This window comes from Filicampus tigris, chromosome 9, assembly GCF_054856515.1.
Source record: "Filicampus tigris isolate MCC_2025a chromosome 9, RoL_Ftig_1.0, whole genome shotgun sequence".
NCBI lineage: Eukaryota > Metazoa > Chordata > Actinopteri > Syngnathiformes > Syngnathidae > Filicampus > Filicampus tigris.
In genome coordinates this window covers 13,728,722-13,741,451 of record NC_141225.1, presented here as the reverse complement: position 1 = coordinate 13,741,451, position 12,730 = coordinate 13,728,722, and the positions used below count along the sequence as shown (strand labels likewise).

General features: G+C 44.4%; 1 pseudogene; it reads left to right on the top strand.

The window, feature by feature from the left end:
* Nucleotides 1-4,147: 4,147 nt before the first annotated feature.
* On the top strand, nt 4,148-7,873 carry LOC147142087 (RNA-binding protein 15 pseudogene; annotated as a pseudogene).
* The last annotated feature ends 4,857 nt before the right edge of the window (nt 7,874-12,730 follow it).

Here is a 12,730-nt window from a genome sequence, read left to right as displayed (position 1 = left end):
AATTCAAGCTTGTGCTAGAAAAATGAGAAAAAACAATGTCAGGAAAAGCCTACTAGAACATCTAGACTTTGGTGGATTAGACAGAGGGACTATAAATGAAATGGTAAAAGGTGTGCATTGCTGACTCCAATTTAACATGAGTTTGAATGTGCTTGATTAATGCTAAGCATAGCCACATCCCAGTTATGAGGGTGTGTACACTTGTGCAACCACATTATCTCAGTTGTTGATTTTAACTTTGGCCGGGGGCAGCGAGGGATCAATTGCCAAGTCACATTAATGGTGGAAAAAGTTTTGCAAAGATTTATCCTGGTCTTGTCATTTGTATTTTTGGTATCATAAACACCTGGCACTTGAAAAGGGGTGTGTAGACTTTTTATGGCCACTTTATCAATATGTGCCATGCGATTGGTTGGCCACCAGTTCAGGGTGTGCCCCGTCTCTTGTCCCAGCTCACCTGTTACCAGAGAGAGGCTAAACTACAGAAAATTAATAGATGAATAGATGGAACTACAACATCATGAATCTTTAGACACCATCCAGACCTAATCGGCAAACATGAACCCCAAAAGTACAGCAAGGACATTATTTAAACACGTCTGTCTGACGCTGTCATGTTTATATTCCTGTCATTCAGTTTCCTGGAGGGACAATTGCGATTTCATCTCTCCAGCCTTTTCTCGGCGGGGTGACGTCAGCACTCCTCCGCTGCTGTGCCGTTCACCTTGGCCCGCCATGTGATTATTTTTTTTTTTTTTTCGTTTTTTTCCCCCCTGTGCCTTCCCTCACACCCACTTACACTCACGTGAGCTCAAGCATTCCGCATCTGCACCGCCACATCCGGCCAGTACTTTTCCTTCACTCCAGTCTCATCTAAATTCCTCCCTCCCTCCATCCTTGCTGTGTTTCTCCTCTTGCGTTTGCACTGTCTGGGTCAGTCTCAGCTGCTAAAAATAAGCCTCAAGCATGGACTGTGCTGTTATCACATATTAGATCCATTATCCTCTGTATTGACACTTGGACAAACATAATTACACCAATGAATGTGCACAGATTACTTATTTGTTTGCAGCGAATGTGTATTGTGTCAATGTTCGCTGTACATTCTTTTCCCCAAATGCAGTTTTACCATTAATCGTACATTAATCGGGTATGTTGCCACTGTGCAGGTGTTCACACCAAGTGTCTCAGGTGCTGTTATGACACACACAACTGCAGTGTTTTGCCAAAGCCCGCCGCAGGAAGATTTTTCTAAAAAAGAGCTACACAGATAGAACGACTCCTTCGTGATCATCCATTTCTACAGAGTATGATGGTAATTTAACCATGCAAGTTACTCAATTATGCTTAGTTGTGTACGCTACTCTCTCCCAAAGTCATCAATGACATTAATTCATTCAGTACTAGACTTTTTCAGACCCGCGGTGAAATGACATACTGTATAAAGTCAAGTCAAAAATTTTCTTTACAAGTATATGTTCTATGTCCCACCGGTAGACTAAACACAGCATTCTGATTGCCATTGCATTTGTGAACTATGAATTAAGCAGCAAAATCCACCCGTTTTTATCCATCTCGGGTGCAGCCATTTTGCCACTCGCTGTTGATTGAAAATCACATCAGAGTTGCTCAGGTAACAACCAATCATGGCTCACCAGTTTTCTGAGTTAGGTCATATGACGTTCACAAATTTAAAGGGGAAAAAAAATACTTGAAGCAAAAACAGCCTGGTATGAAAAGGTATCTTGGTTTACAAAAAAAAACGAAGATATTTTATATGACTTTTTGCAGGGTAAATGTTGCCTATTCACAGTTTTACAATTCCACCGCGTTTAGTTTCACAATTTGAACGAGTGAATGGTGAACATATTAGACTACACGCAGTCACATTTTAATGGCGGTAGCGCAGATTGCCTCGCCTACAAGAACATGTGACCCTCCATAGAGGAACGTCACCAGATGGTCTCTCAAAGAGGGGCCAGCCCAGGCCAGCTCACAGGGTTGAGGCCAAAGCTGCTGTCCCCATTTTTTTGGACACTATAATCCCTTGAGACTATCCCGTACCAAATGATACTGCGGGGTCTTCTTGCAACAAGTAACTGGGTCAGATTGATCCTACAGAAAAACCTGGGATTTGATTTAACAAACCATTTATAAAATGTAGGTGAACTGGCCGTTTTTTTTAAGTAGAAAAATATTAATTTATGAATAACTGCATGCATATTTCTCACCCTGCTGCGGTGCAAGCTGTAATCCTTGTGCGGGAGTGCCCTACATACATGCCTTAGCATTTTAGCCCTTTAATAATCACAATAAAACCAGCACATCAGCAATTATGCAATGTGATCACACTACATAATTATATTGCAAATTAAAACTGCTCACAAAATGTTTATTTAAAAAATGGATGACAGGCAAGTAAAAAGTGATGTCCATTTTTTTTTTTTTTTAAAGATATTTTAAACATATACGTAGTACTGCCCAAAAATCTTTGGTACCATTAGATTTGTTGTTTGCTATAGTAACCATTTGAATTCATGAAACTCATTCAGAAGAGGCCAGACTGGTTGAATTGGTAACAAGTGAAAAAAACATTTGTGTAGTGTCACTTATGTTGAACAGACTGAGGTTGTCATTATGACTCTGATGGTGGGAACAGTCCCAATGATGCCACAGTTACTCAGTTGGTGAGAATAGAATAAATTCCTGGTTTTACACCTTTATCTGGATACTCAACGTCATGTAGTGAGTGCAAATACATTTCAATGGAAATTGATTTAGTGTTTTTTGGGATAACCGTTCCAACTGGATATGGGTTATTTCGTTTTACATCTCAAAATTGTTGCCGCAAAAAGGGGTGATTAAAACAAGTAAGTGCCTTTCAGAACTGTGTACATACAACATATAGGTTTATACAAGTGCCTGTTCATTCTGTTAGAAACATGAGTAATGGTCTAATTAATGGGAAGTTTCTTTCCAAAAGGGGGGGGGGGCGGGGGTAGGGGTCGCAAATGACACTGCAGTAGGCGAAGTTCAAACTTGGGTCTGAGTTATAAACAGTTGCTGCTCTCTAGTGGTAATTTTAGTCACAACAACCAATAAACTATATACTAGTATAATTGTAAGTTTTTTTGTTTCTTAGTTTAGAAAAAAATACTATTAATTGGTTGGGGAAAAAGTAGAAAAATAATTTGTGTGTGAGCAAATGTAATTGGGGCCTGGTTTTTTTTTTTCGTAGAAATTCTCCCCCCCAAAAAAGGCTTTTTTCCCTCCTTAAAATTAATGCACATAATTATATATTATTATTAACGTATTTAAAGTGAAAATCAACCCAAACATTTTTTTTCTTCAAAAATATGTTCTGTGCAAGCCCACTAGTTGAAACAAGGCATTCTGATAAATGTTGCGTTTGTGGAATACGTAAGAGTTAATCCACCTGGTTTTAGGTAACGGCCAATCACGGCAGACCTGTTGTCTGAAGCTGAGCCGTGATTGGTCGTTACGTGAGCCTAGTTGTTATGTCAATTTCAGTCGACCGAAGTGACAAAATTGCCGGCCCCAGAGATGGCTAGAAACGAGTGGATTTTGCTGCTTCACTCATATTGCACAAACATAAAATTAATCAGAATCCCGTGTTTCAACTAGTGGGCCTGCTGGGAACATATTCTTGAAAAAATTGATTGATTTCCACTTTAATGTAAAGACATTTGAAACATTTTATACACATTTTTTCAATCAAATAATTGGACATTTAATATTAAATTCATACTGAAATGTTTGAATTAATTGCTTTATTATTAAAATACATAAATTAATTTATTATAAATAATGCAACCAAACACTCGCACACATTGTGCACATTTAACAATTTTCTTGTGCTACATAATTTGTTTATTACGAAACAATTTACATTTATATTCACATCTCAACATACTTTCTTTCCTTTTCACCTCAACTACGAAGTACCTGGCCCATCTGCTCATTTTAATAATCTTGTGACGCTTTTGCAAGAATATTAGCCCACCCAAGGTCTTCTCGGATTTTTTTCCACCCCTTACAAAGTTTGTAGGGCAAATTTGGCCATGCTGCTTCGCTGCAAAATGTTTGAACGCCGTGAAGCGTCACAAAGAAAAGTAGTAACGTATGCCTCGTGTCACAATCGTTATCTTTGTGCTATTTTCAAATATCCTTTCGGGGCGATATCGGAGCCGCACCCTTGTTTGCGATAGGCTGACGCACTTCCTCTTGTTTTGAGTGATGCCTCTGTCGAGCCAATGAGAGCGCTCCGCAGACAGAAAGGCGTGACTTCCGGTACAGTAGTAAAGTATTCCAACATGGCGCTCATGTATCTCGAGTGAGGAGTCTCCTTCGGCCTAGTTTTGAGTTGGAAAAGTTTCGTTGGATTTCTGGTACTAAGTCGCCATTTTGTGTTTCTCGTGTATACTGGCGTTTGGAAATGAAGGAGAAAGACCGCTCGCCGGCGAGGAAACGCTCACGGGTGCCCGACGACGGCAAAGAGCGAAGAGGAAGTCTCGCTAGCAGGAGGAGCGGAGAGCTGCTTAGCGTCGCCAGCAACAACGGCAACAGCTACGTCCCCTGCGGCGCCTCGTCCAGGAGAAGCTTACCCGGTGACAAAAGAGACAATTATTCGGACATTCGGACCGGTAATGGCTATGGCTACGGGGCTCCACCAGGAACGCACGGTGGCGTCGTCGTCGCTTCACGCAGCGACCCGCGCTCCCCCGAAAGTGAGTACAAGACTCTTAAAATTAGCGAACTGGGCTCGCAGCTCAACGATGAAGACATAGAAGATGGCCTATTCCACGAGTTCAAGAAATTTGGAAACGTGAGTGTGAAAATGAGTCGGGAAAACGATGAGAGGGTAGCGTTCGTCAACTTCCGGAAGCCCGACGACGCCCGGGCGGCCAAGCACGCTCGCGGCCGACTAGTACTGTTCGACCGGCCCCTCAAAGTCGACGTGGTGTACATGAACCGACGCAGGAGCCGATCCCCGCTTTCTAAAGACAGTTTCCCACCAGGGCACAGACACGTTCTCCCCCAGAGACAGCTCTCCCCCACTGGTTTGGGCTACAGAGACTTCCGTTTGCAGCAAATGGCGCTGGGCCCCCTCCCTCCTCCTCCCCTGCCTCATCTGACAGATGTGGAAAGAGATGCCTATTATTCCTTATACGACGGCAGGAATCACGCCGCATTCCTTCCAGAATTCCACAATGACAACTTGGCCGATGACGGCCAAAGGGCAAACAGGACGTTGTTTCTCGGCAACCTGGACATCGGCTTGACCGAGAGCGACCTGCGGCGAGCGTTCGACCGCTTCGGCGTTATAACCGAAGTGGACATTAAACGAGCAGTGCGCGGCCAGAGCAGCACTTTCGGATTTGTCAAGTTTGAAAATCTTGACATGGCCCATCGAGCTAAAGTGGCCATGTCGGGCAAAGTGCTGGGCCACAACCAGGTAAAAATCGGATATGGCAAACCAACGCCCACTACCAGGCTGTGGGTAGGAGGCCTCGGCTCGTGGACTTCCCTCGCTGCCCTGGCCAAAGAGTTTGACCGCTTTGGCACCATCAGGACTATAGACTACAGGAAAGGCGAGGCGTGGGCCTACGTTCAGTACGAGAGCCTGGATGCCGCTCAGGCCGCTTGCGCGCACATGCGAGGCTTCCCCCTCGGCGGTCCTGATAGGAGAATCCGTGTGGACTTTGCCGACACCGAGCACCACTACAAGCAGCAGCAACAGTTCACTCAGCCCCCTCTGCCGCTCCAACACTTCGACTTGGTCCCGTTCGATCACCGCTTCGCAGACTCGATGAGAGAGCGCTCGGCCCTGCTGCCGGCGCCTCGCTTCCGAGAGCGGGATCTCCCCTCTTCTGCCGAGTGGTCCGGCTTGGGTGTCCACGACCGGATGCGAGGGTCCGACTTCCCGCCCGTGGCTCACCTGGAGAGACGTTCCTGTGAGCACTGGCCAGTGGAACGCGAGTGGGAGCTACAAAGAGGAGACGCGAACCGCCGGAGACGACACTTGGAGCACGCGTGGCGTCCGGACCGCTCGCCCGACAACAACGGCGTGCCGCGCGTCAGCAGCCCCGCCGAGCGCAGCCCCGCAGATGGAGGCGGCGATAGTGATGGCGAACACGTGCCCCGTCCTGGTCGAGCCTCCCCGACTAAAGGGCGCCCAAACAGTCAGGACAGGAAAAGAAGAACTCTCAGCCCGACTGCAGTTGCCTCATGCTCCGAGAAGGAGCGCAAACGCAAACTGGGCGACAGACCCAAGAGCCTGATGGGGAAGGAAGACTTGGAGCGTCCGTCCGCCCAGAAGCTGAGTCAAGTATGGCAAGGCGCACTCCTCCTGAAGAACAGCAGCTTCCCCACAGTGCTGCACCTGCTCGACGGCGACGCAGCGGTGGTCTCCAGACTGCTCTCGGACGGCCGCAAAGGCGGCCAAGCATCGCAGCTGAAAATCAGCCAGCGCCTGCGGATGGACCGGCCCAAGCTGGATGAGGTCTCCCGCCGCATCAAGGCCGCCGGACCGAACGGCTACTCCGTCCTCCTCGCCATGCCCAGCAAATCCGAGGACGGCGCGGCTGCGGACGGCAAAGACTCGATGGAGCGTCCACTGAAGAATCTGGTGTCCTACCTGAAGCAGAAGGAGGCGGCCGGCATCGTCAGCCTCCCCGTGGGGGGCGCCCGCGATAAGGAGCACAGTGGCGTGCTTCACGCTTTCCCTCCATGTGAGTTCTCTATGCAGTTTATGGATGAGTCTGCAAAAGCTTTTGCTAAATCAGATGATGACTACATGGTGATGGTCATTATTAGAGGAGCATCATGAAGAAAAAAAAAAAAATACAGCTAGAGCTTCATGAGCTGTGTAGTGTGCTTTGTAGATGAGGTTACCTAAACTGTGTTTCACTCAAATTTTTATTAACTGCAAGTCACTTTGAATTGAAACTATTTCTGTTTTATGCTGTCCTCTGCACGGAAGGCCATTCAAACAGAAACATGTTAAATTGCTCCTTTTGACTTAAGTACATAGATTTTGGGTGTGCATCCTAAATAGAAAGTCTTAATCATTATTATTATTATTTTTTTTAAGTCAACCTGATTTGCAGACCCCACAAAAATGTGACAATACATAATGAGTGTTAACTTTTGATGCCTTAGCTCCTTTCTAAGACACATTACAGTGATAGTGTGCGCAACAAGTAGCCAATCCCTAGTAGAGAATTGCAGGAATGCTTCAACTTATTTTTATTTTTTTGCTAGAAAATTGTGACAAAGCATATTTGTGAACTGTGATCTAATAATTTGCTTTCATTCTTGCCTAATAGACAAATGTTGTCCTCATAAGATTCAACATTTCACATTGTAAATCAAGAGTGAATAGTGTGAAAACGTTATTTTTAGTTTTGCACCATGTCAGAAAACCTTTCCATTTGCTGAGCTAGAACTACCTAGAGACACATGACATAATCCCAATAATGTCAAAGATTGTCATTTATCTTTTTGGGAGTGTAATCAGCAACAAAGTGTTTAGGGGGAAAAAAAAAAAAAAAAGCATCGCATTTGCGAGTGTGTGATTGAAACAATATTGCTTGTTGGCTGGAACAGACTATTGATGAATCATGATCAGAAGGCTGGAGGAAGCGCTCAGCTCGCCTCCCTCTAAATGGGACTTCTCGTTATTTCTCACCATGTCAACTTTTATTGTTTTCAAATGGAACGCGTGTGTGCTGTGTACTCAGGATATCTGGACACGCACACGGAGAGCGGCCGTGCTCGTGGGGAGTGAACAAAGTGCACTTCGCAGATTGTGTCTCAATAAATTTGCTCATTCGTGGGAACCTCAAGGAAAGACTACCTTTGTGACCTTTTCTGTTCTCGGATTTGTCTATCCAGCTCGAAAGTCTCACGGGGCTTTGACAGTGGGAAGCTTCCCAGCAACCAGGAGAGGAAGTGTTGACTTCCCAGGAGAAAGAACCACTCGAATCAGTGTGTTGATTACAATTGATTGACCCCTTTTCAATGTGGTTTCCAGACCTTCTGCATGGCCTTTTGTAGGCCTCGGGTCTCATCTGTACGCACTGGTGCAGTTGCCCCAGGTCGACGCGGAAGCGCGTTTGTTCGCGTTGTCGTGTTCTTTCACGGAGAACCCCGTGTGAGGCCCACGCTTGACACACATGCATCCCGTCTACGTCAAGAGAGCAGCCGGCGTCGCCTTTATCTACTGGAATGGAACAAAAAGCAGCCATGCATATGAGACCTTTTTTATCTTTATTACTGAGGTGATGGTTTACATAATTTTCTTTTAGTCTCATGACATTGAATAAGGCTCAAGAGCAGGATCTCAGACATTGCTAGTCCTCATCTTCAACACGTGGGACCGGACTGATTTCACAGGGACTCGAGAATTCCTGGTGCCGTGATTTGGACGCGTCCACTTCGGCTTCACAGGTAAGCATGCGTACACAAAGCTTTTGCCTGCATGATTGTCATTTGTAATGTTTATGGAAGAACAGCACAGTTGCCCCGATTCAACCTTAGCGGATTAACGTGACTTGAAAGACTAGCATTTTACAGAGACACGCACACACACAAAAGGACGATTGTGTGTTTTATGAATATGACAGGAAATGAAAAATGAGGAAATCAACTCACATTTTTTTTCAAGAATACGTTCCCAGCAGCCCCAATAGTTGAAAGACTGCATTCTGATTAATATTGCGTTTGTGGATTATGAGTTAAGCGGCAAAACCCACCCCTGTTTAGCCATCTCAGGAGGCGGCTATTTTGTCACTTCTGCCGACTGAAAATGACATCACAGTTGCTTGGATAACAACCAATCATAGCTAACCTGTTTTATGAAGCTGAGCCATGATTAGTTTTAAGCAATTAAGATAGAAACATACTACATACATTCACTTGCTGTTGCTCAGTTTTCATGAGTAGCCATTTGGTAATATCTTAATAGTTTGGTTGTATTTTGTGGTGGCATCATTGAACTGTTTCTCATTTTCTTATGAGCCTTAAATATTCACGCATGTCATTATCATGCAGGCTAGCTAAACTAAAATCTGTTAAATACCTCTCGTGGCAGTGTCCATTTAAAACTGAGCAATGTCATATATAAAGCTTTCATTTGAAAGGCATACATTTCTTGCCCAATAGTATCCATTGACTGTATGACACACATTAAATCATCCAAACTTGATTTGTGTCACATATTTAGCACAGGCTAGTAGAGCGTAGGAAACAATCGAGCAACTGTTATCTCTTGGTCTTCATTTAGATCACATGCAACCAAGATACACTTTTTGAGTATTAGGGCCTGCCATGGATTAGTTGCTGCCTTTTCAAAGTTGAAATGCCGTTTCTCTCTACACAGGTCCCACGTGCATCACCCACTTTATCAAGCTGCAGACGAGCTTTTGGACCTCACGACCACCGTGGAAATATGACCGGCGTTGTTAGCTGAGGTAAGCCAACCGCGCAAGTGTTGAACTAATTTTCCTGTTGTCTTCATCCCTTTTCAGTGTTGTGTGATCGCAAGACAGATGATTAAGATGAACGGATGAGATTGCATCAACAGTCCACTTAAGGTAAGTGGAGTTCAGTGTCTCGGATATAGTGTATGTAAGGCCCGCCGCCGCACACCGAGCGAGGCCCTTCCAACGGACAACTGCAATCCTGAATCTGGTTTTGAGGTTCCACATGCAGTGTATTGTATTGTTTTACGTATTTTGTACGTTTAAACATCTCATGCTGGAGGTCGCAATTTTTTTAATGAGTGTATCAGGTGATCATCACAAAATGAAAATTTGGGATGGCCGAGTACTGATACCAACCAATCTGATGTCGAGTACGTCCTCCTGGGCAGTAATACGGCAGATTGACACATTGGCGAATCATCATCTGTGTCAGAAAGAAAGGCCTATGTTCACAGTTTTTTTTGCCATTTGTGTTAAAAGAAATTTTATATATCAAAAATATTAGAAGTAGCGCGGTATTCGGTACCTGTGACTACTCATACTGGCCTCGGTCTGGAAAAAAGTGGTATCGAACATCCCTAATGAAAATTACAGCAAATGAGCAGAGCTGGGCACTTGACCCCTTTATTCCTCCGTCCGCGACCTGCGTACCCTTCCGTCCTCGGCCCCCGCCGTGGACACAACTTAAAAGTGTATAAATTACTGTGTCGAATATTTGTCTTATACGTTGTGCATTGTTTTTTTTTTTTTTTGTTTTTTTTAATAAAGTCCGTTGTTGCTGGAAAAAAAATCAAGTTATGCTGCGTTTTTATGGGTTAAAATCACACTTTCACCAGATGCGCTCTCTTGATGGATATTAGGACTTCCATCTTTTGTACACTGCTTATCCTGTTGAGGGTGCGTGTGAGCTGGAGACTAGCCCATCTGACTTCAGACGGAAGGAAGATTACACCCTGGACTTGTCGTCGCTCATTTACATATAGCAACAGACACATTTCACGTTCACACTCTTGTTACTGCGTGGATACAGATTCAAATCTTGTCGACAAGCAAGTCAGGCAAAAGAACCACTACATAAATAGTGACGCATGTCAAGTCTCGCATAATGCACATAATGCTTCCCTGTGATTTATTAAAAGTACATCATACATTATACTCCTCTAGGCAGTTATGGTGTCAAGGTTCCTTCGCCTGACGTGCAGGCAGTGTGGGTTTAGCTCCTTCTCATTGTCTTTGCAAAGTGTGAATGGTTATGTCTCTGTGTTGGTTTGTGATTCACTGGCAACCAATCAGATCAGCTTCGAAAGGCTCCTGCTCCGCGTGACACTGGGCATGGTAAGTGTATTTGGATAATGTCATTTTGTGGCATGTGTAAAGCACTTTGTTACAGCTGCAGCTATTGTGAAGGCGCTATATAAATAAAGACGTGATGTATACAGAATGGATGAAGTTGAGGCTTTTTTTTTTTTTTTTTTTTTCATGTGACCAAATTGCCCTAGTGGATGGTTGCTGACCTTTATCTAAGCGCTGCAGTTTAGTTTCCACTTCACTGTCTCCAGTCCAAACAAACTCCTTTTTAGGTTGCGTGCGTAGAGACAAATTCTCAAAATATTTATGATTCATCATCATGGTATTTGTGAAGCCTCGCACTCTGTCCACCACTTTGAATTAAGTAAGTCGCTGAGTCTGACATGGCGGAGAATTAATGCTCTAATTCGCTAAATCTTTGGAATCTCTAAAGCTCCCTGGCGCGGCCTTTTGGTGCACTTAGAGGTGATCGCCGCTAGGTGACAGCACAGTACCCCAGCAAACATTTCATGTACCATTCAGTGTACCTTTCATGTGAGAGTCCCGGGAGGGGCTTAGAGGAAAGCATGAGTCATCTTATTTAAAATTCAGGACTTTCAATTAGAACTAAGCTTCGATTATTCAGGGACAACACATGTCAGTTTGACAGTTCATGCAATTTCTGCCTCTTGTTGCTATTTATAATCTCTGAGTTACTGTCCGTGGGACTGCTAAATTTTGATTGATCCGAATTTTAATCAGAGCAAAATGCCAGTAGGTGGGATGACTTAGTAGTGAGTTGCTGCGCTGTCCTTTCTTTCATCATGGTCGACTGTAGCGCACACAGCCACTGTGTGTTCCCTCCATTGTGGGTAAACATGGTAACATGAGAGTGCAGCAAGAGGCAGGCCGCTTCAATCATGTATCCAACAGCTGGTGATGTTTCACACTCACGGATCAGAGAAAATTGCCACACAGGCCCGTTATAACGTCACGGTTTATTGGCACAAAGCAAAAGACCCCCTAGAAGCGGGTGCTATCGTACTATATGTGAGGGGAAGATCACGTGATTTGCGGTTGAAATAAGGATAAATAACACACAGTAGAACATGGACAGAATGATACTTTAGCATTGGCACTCCAGCCATCTGCGTGCTCTCCTGTTTCACTCTCAAGTAATCAAGACAGTCTGGATTAGAGTAATACAGTAACATGAGCCAGCAGGCGTGTATGCCACTTAACAGATTGAAGTCTGATATACACACGTCAGGTCAGCTTTGCTGTGAAACATGATGCTTTTTTTTTTTTTTCTATGCAATTCTGTCGTCATTGGTTTTACAGAATGCTCATGTGAGAGACATATGGCCATACAGGAATAGTAAATAGTTGTTCCCCCCTTTTTGCGACAAGGTGTGTCCTAAAAGATTCAAATCTAGTTACGTTTGCTTTGATCAGTGTACGACAAAAAGGCGAGAGTTGTGCCAGGACAGCGCACGGCTGTCCCACCATGACAACACGCTTGTTCACAAAAAGCCTAAGCATCCGACAGTTCCTGGCCAAGAACAACCCTGCTTACCGCACCTGGTTCCGTATGATTTGTGTTTTCCTCTTTTCCAAGGTCAAGGGGGTCATCAAGGGCACCCCTTTTGAAGACGTGAAGAACATCAAGATAGCCGTGACGACTAAGCTGCTGAGAGATATCTGTAAGAATCCTTCCAGGGGTTACATGAAGGTATGCCAGAGAAAGCTGGGAAAGTGTGTTGGACTGGAAGAGGGTTTATACCGAAGGGGAAAACTGGTAGTTTGTGGTTTGGATCTGAATTAATTTTTTAACTATTAACTTTGTCACTTTCAGACCCCTTATACCTGCAACGAGGGCCAAAATTCCTGATTTTCCTCTATTTCCAATTAGCACCAGATGTCCCAATATTTTTGTC